The sequence below is a fragment of the Amyelois transitella genome, chromosome 10 (assembly GCF_032362555.1).
Source record: "Amyelois transitella isolate CPQ chromosome 10, ilAmyTran1.1, whole genome shotgun sequence".
NCBI lineage: Eukaryota > Metazoa > Arthropoda > Insecta > Lepidoptera > Pyralidae > Amyelois > Amyelois transitella.
Window position 1 is genome coordinate 2,592,261 of NC_083513.1, and position 6,744 is coordinate 2,599,004.

General features: G+C 33.4%; 1 long non-coding RNA gene across 1 annotated transcript; it reads right to left on the reverse strand.

Annotated features, from left to right (window-relative positions):
* Positions 1-189: 189 nt before the first annotated feature.
* Positions 190-2,883, reverse strand: LOC132902209 (uncharacterized). Its single transcript, XR_009657052.1, has 4 exons — positions 2,634-2,883; positions 2,167-2,350; positions 1,502-1,536; positions 190-671 (listed from the first exon to the last, which is right to left on the reverse strand). It is a non-coding gene; the product is annotated as an uncharacterized LOC132902209 (long non-coding RNA).
* Positions 2,884-6,744: the final 3,861 nt, after the last annotated feature.

The window sequence follows — 6,744 nt, forward strand, 5'->3', positions numbered from 1 at the left end:
AGAAAAAACACACAATTTTATGATTAAATTATAATTACTTAATCAACAAGTAAAATTCGCATACAGCTTTTTTTATTTAACTAAATCGGTCGAAATTCAAATAAAAAAATGTTGTTTCTACAATTATTAGTTACCATTTTATTTTCAAACAATTATTGATGATGTTTTATTTATTCTAATCATTTTGTAAACCAAAAAAAAAAAATTCAATTCGAATAAATGACACCTCTTTTACACTTGTAGGTAGGATAGGATGTGTTCATAAGCTGACCATGCATTTCTGCGTCGTAGCGTAAAAAGAAAAAGACTCAAGTACACATGCTAGTAAATCACGGATAATATAATTAGACGGAGTAACTCTAGTAAGGCATTACATAGCAAACGACTAAAGAGTAAAGTTTCCTAAGCTCTGCGGAAAAGAGCCTGAGTTGCGCCTTTTGATAAACAAGTTTAGGATCGTTAAAGTGTATTAGGTGGCGGATGATTATGCAAATTGTTGCACTTCACAATTTGGTTGCCGACGGTAAATATGACTGCTCGGCACTCCCTGTTGTTGAAGCTGCACCACCATCTGATCTTCGTGCCGTCTCTGGAAGTGGAGTGCTTTAGAAATTTGTGACCCATATAGTATATCATTTGCGCTCCGCGGGAAGATCGGGTGAACATTGGCCCTGAGAAATTGTAATGACACTTTATTCAGAAGCTACGGATCATTTATGTAATAAATATCAACGAACACATTTTTAATAAGAAATTACAGGTTGACGACTGATCGATTTCGAACGATCAAAACAAATTTCGTGAAATCAGAACATTGATCTACCTAATTAAGTGAATTTCGGTAAATCTTCCCTTAGTGCACCCTTAGACTACATAAGGGACTTACATGCCATACAATGCTTATGTCAACATGTCGTTATGCGAACTTTAAGCCATTAAATTTAATGAGCACTATAAGACAAATCCATCGCTTTTCCGCGTTTGATTAAAAATACGGTTAAAGTCGTGTGTTTCTTTTCTTTAAAATAAAAGTGTAAGTGGCTAACACTTGTGTCAGATTTTCCAGGACATCTAACATAGCTTTTCGTCTGTCATCTACAATCTGATGGAAGCCAAGACCAACAACTTTACGAGAAAATTACAGTGCCACCCATGCAAGTATGCGCCTGGGCTGGCTAACATGCGTAAGCGCTTCTAAGTTTTTCTAACCTGGATATTTTCTAAAGTTACACTGCTTCAGTTAATTATGAAGATTTTCATTCTGAAATATTTTTTTAGTGAGGTTATCTTAGCAGATCATTGCTTTAAGTAAGTGTTTTGTCATCGTTAATTAACACATTAATTCCAAACTATTAATTAAAAAAAATTATTTACAACTAGTTATTAAGTAAGGTTTTTTTCTTCTTACTTATGAATTACCATGGGCAACTTTTATTCCCACAGAAGCGAAGAAAAACCAAAAAATAGTAATTCAAGACGTTCAGTGCATATTTTCTCTTACCCATGATTTTTTCCGAACCAGCAATTCCATTTCATCTGGAAATAAAACAAAACACAAATTATAAAAATAATAATAATTACCTTCGACTTTTTTTAAGTTTCAACAACGCTAAACTACAAAAACTAGGTTAATTCGGTCAACATAAAAATCGGAAGAGTTAGTGCTATATTATTCCGATTTTTATGAGGTCAGCATAAAAAGCACACAAAAATTATTGTTTTATTTAACATTCCAATTATAATTATTGACTAATTTGTCGAATACTAATCTATAAACCATGACACCATAACTCAGGGGAGGCTAAGTTTTTACTAACGGTTTTAACGTAAAGGTGGAACGCACTATATTTGAGCAAAAATGATAACTGCCGCGGGTGAGGAGCAACCCTTATCTACATTTACTTTAATTGTCCTGGGGGCTTATCCATAGCCCAAAAAATTATATGCGTTTATGATATTACCGCTTTCTCTATTTTTTAGATAATCAAACATTTTAACGAGAGAAGTCTATGTTAAAGTTAAACCGATACACCCTCGGTTTAACTTTAACATAGAATCAATACATCCATCAATAAATATTAAATGTCACTTCATACTTCTTTCGCTCATCTACAATCATAACTGTCTTCTTGCGAACTTCTCGGTTTACGGTACTTTAGACCTGACCTTTTGGCAGACTCACGGAGTATGACACTGCTCCGCAATCTTCTGTACTTTAAAACGGAGCTATTTCCTTCTATTGCTTTTTCTTCCAATATTGCAGTTTTTTATAATCAGCATATTTTGGGCTAATTTTCTAACTTGTCCCTGTATCTTTTATCTCTTTCAGCTGCTGGAAGTGGAGTCCTTGCTGCAAATAAAAAGTAAATTATATAGAAATATATTTTTTTACACTTACAGAAGGACAGACAGGTTTTCGGATTTAAAATTTTATTATTAAGTACGAGTATGTATTGATTGTTTTTATAGCAATTTTGCACAGTATTGTAAAATATCGTTATAAAGAAAAACATTCCATAAATAATATCTTAACTATAACAAAGATATAAATGGAAAAATAAATCTTTGATTGGACATGTTTTAATTACACAAATATAAGTATTTTTTTCTTACGGGGTAGACAACGTTTTCACCTGTATTTAATTCACAGGAAAATATGTGAACGGTGGCAGATGATCCAGGCCGAAACCATTCGGGTGATTGTGTTCGTTATTCACTTTGACAAACTCTTCATTGACGGTATACACGAAGGCCTTGCAGCTTCTCTTGCAGTGAGTTGCGCAGTTCCAACGTATTTTTCTCCCACCCGTTGTATACTGCTTCAAAAACCTATATCCGTTGACATAAACCGCCCGAGCGCCCCGGCTAGTTGTTACGAATTTCGGTTCTGTAAAACAAGATCAATTTGGATGGTGAATGATAAAAATCTAATTTTCAAAGTATATACATATATTGAAGTTGATTTATTTTTACACTAGAAGACGAAGAAGACAGGGGACAGATTCTATCGGATATTAATTAGCATGGAGTGTTATTATACATTTAATTATGTCTGTAGTTTATATGAATAATTCAGGTCGAACTATGTGATCGTTATCGGTTTTTTATTTATTTCTGTTAAAGTTCTTGTATTTGCTTTACTTTAGAAATATTTTTTTATGAATGGTAATTCATTTTATTGGCTACTAACTTGGCCTCTATAATTAGGAAGAAAGTTTATTTATTTGTTATCTCTTCACGCGTAATCTACTGAAGCAATCTTCTTGAAATTTTGCACATATATAATTTAGATCCAGAAGGACATATGGTACTTAGGGGCATCCCGGTAAAAACTATAGTTCCCATTAGATTTGCCAAAAACCTGTATTATTTTGTAGGTGGTACTAATTCGCACGCGCGAAGCTGTGTACAAATTCGACTCTAGAGAAGAAGAAGAACAAAATTCTATTTGCAGTCCACCTTATTTATTTATTTAATTTAATAAATAGAAACATATTTACACACGTTAAACTTAGACTAAAGAATACTTTGTACAGAGGCACGGCTTATTTACAAAGAAATTTCATTCAGCAGGGCCACATCATGAAAATGCATAGAATTCCTTTACGATGCCCAAATTGCCCGCAACGCTTTTTAAACTATTTCATATATACTCGTACTGATGGCTACTTCCCAAATTATTAGCATTTGTATGGCTTAATTGATTGTATTGATTAAATGGTGGATGATTGTGCTCATTCTGACATCGCAGGATATCCTTGCCCGCTGTGAAAACCACGGCTCGGCACCCCTGGTTGTAGTGGGTACCGCATCGCCAACGAGTTTTTATTCCCAGTTGACAATGTCTAGATAATTTGTATCCAGATAAGTACAAATTAGGTACTCGATTGTTTCTTGATAGACGACCACGAGATGCGACTGAAAACGCATTATAAAGAAGAACCATAAATTAAATCTATTCAAGCATTTACAGAGTACTTCCGTCGATTAGATTCTTTAAAAATGTCAATTATTATCTAGCTAAGGGTTCATTCATAATACAGCAAACATTTCAAAATAAGTTCTCATAGTTTAATTAAAACTTTTTTTATAATCCATTTAGAGTCAAGAGAGAAATTTTTCAAAATTTTTATTAAGCGAAATAATTACTTCATAAGGGTTATTGATCACATAATGCGTGTAAGTTGTTTCAATTATAACCAAGAAAGATCGAAGTAAACATAGCTTTTCGAAAATTATGTACCATAACTTAATCGTTATGCGGTCGACTTTGAAATTAATTATAAGAAACTACACAATGGCTTTATGGGCTCTGATTGTAGTACTAATGATTATAGTCGATTTTTATTTTTATGTCACAATATGATAAAAATCTGTATCATTTAAATTATTAGCATGTTAATGGTTATGGTCTTTTCGGCAAATAAGGATCTCCAAATCCTGGTTTGTGATCAGGCTGGCTCGACATCCTTGCTTCTGGCGCGTGGCACAAAACCACCTTACTCTGTTCCCACTCAGTAAGCATTGGCGACTAAATCTATACCCATGGATTTGAATCACACTACCTCCTCGTGAGCTCTTGGTAAGGAATATGTCTAAAATTATTGAAAGATCCTTATTTAACAATGAATTTAAATCAGGTTTGCGCAAAAGCATTTGTTCATTTGTATATTTTTATTGCACAGAAATTTACATAGTTACGAGAAATAAATAGTACCTACATAAATAAAAATTTTAAACTGCTGTTGATTTTATTAAATAAATAACTTAGTACAAATTTATTTTATATACAGAGGGTTGCATTCGGGGCTGCGAATCAAAACCCTAAGCCTCTTCATCATTCCTTAAAATGGCGACATATTCTCTACAATACAAGTTTCTGTTAGAATAGCTTGTCTTCAAAATAAAACAAATTAACATAACAAGGGACTTAAATAAGGGATTTCTTGATCATAATTTTTTACGATGACTGGCGGATGAGTGTGATGATTATTGGCTTTCACGATGCTGTTGGCGACCGTGGTGATAGCAGCTTTGCAGCCTCTGTTGTGATGAGTCGAACAGTACCATCTTATTTTCATACCGAAGATCTTTTGTCGACTGAACCTATACTGTGCCAAAATGATAATTGGAGTCCCACGGGCAGACCTCGTGAATGTTATATCTGAAAAAATAACTATCATATAACGAACATGTGAGACTCTTGAAATAATCCTTATGGTAGTTCGCATTAAGCATTAGCTCTGAAAATTAAACGCCATGGAATTACTACATGCCAAATTTTACAATAATCAAATTGAATACTGATAACAAGAAATATGTATACGTATGCGTTTATTATGATGTCAGTAATATTTTACAATTTGAATGATTATAATAATAACAAAGGAAAAGCAGAAAATTTTAGAAGAAATGAAGATGAATGCATTGTGATGTCCAGGTAACGAAGGTTATTCATATATAAAGAAGTTTCGAAACAGACAAATCGAATTAATTAGGCACTAGGAAAGTGTTGATACAAACTTATAATTTCTGAGGAAAGACTGTCCATATAACGAGTATCAGAAATGTGAATGATCATTGTTGATTTTTACGACTACTTTATCTATAGTGGTGACCGAGGCCTTGCAGCCTTTGCTATGATGACTGGAACAGTACCATCTGCTTTTACCGCTCACAGTACGTTGGCAGCTGAACCGGAAATTAGACACGATGAGAAGAGGTCGTCCTCGATTAGATGTTGTAAATATAACCTCTGCAACAAGTTTGTTGCTCTTATTGTGTGTTATATAAGTAACTAACTTTATATTTGTAAAAGCAGTATTCTCGTACTAATAACTATTGTTTGGCAGGGATAAGAAAAAAATATTAACAATATTTTCCTTTGCAATCAATAAATTATTTATTTCGTTATTATTAAAATTAATATAAAATTGTAAATAAAAACATAAGGAATATAACCAATTCTCTCTCGCTCTCTCTCTTCTAAAATTCTGCAAAATCTTTAAGAAAATACATTGATATTGCTTTTTTTATACATGTAAATGAACTTAGTTCAGCTTTATTTTTATCTATAATTTCCAGTAACATGATTCTGTTCATGATTGTGTTCATTGTTGTATTTGTAGACGACGTTATCACAATTGGTCAAGGCGAATGCCCTACATCTCTTGTGGTGGTGAGAAGCGCAGAACCACCTGGTCGTTCCCCCGATGTTTCTGTGTTGTCGACTGAATCTATAACCCCCTAATAACAAGATGGGTCCACCACGACTTGACGTGGTAAATTCTAATCCTGTAAAATTTAATGGTTCAGTCAAAAATTTGGTGTTAATCGAAACTTTAAGTTACATAAAATACGAACACATGACAGAACTTTGAATCTGTTAACTTTTTGATGTCATGACAATTTAAGTTAAAAATAATTGTGATAATAACTTGCTTGCCCTACGTAATAAGCGTCAGTTCAGAATTGCAAAGATTACGATTTTGAAACGAAATTTATTCATTTAATGACTTACAAATTTTTTGAAGGAACATGATTGTGATCATTTTTGCATTTGTAGATGATATAATCTATGGTAGTGTAAGCACTCGCCCGGCATCCCTTGTGATGATGAGAAGCGCAACGCCACCTTATTTTCGAATTGTCCGTCATGTGCCGGCTAAACCTGTAGTCCCCTATTGACATTATGGATCCACCCCATTTAGATTTGCTAAATGAAACTCCTGCAAATAATAGGAA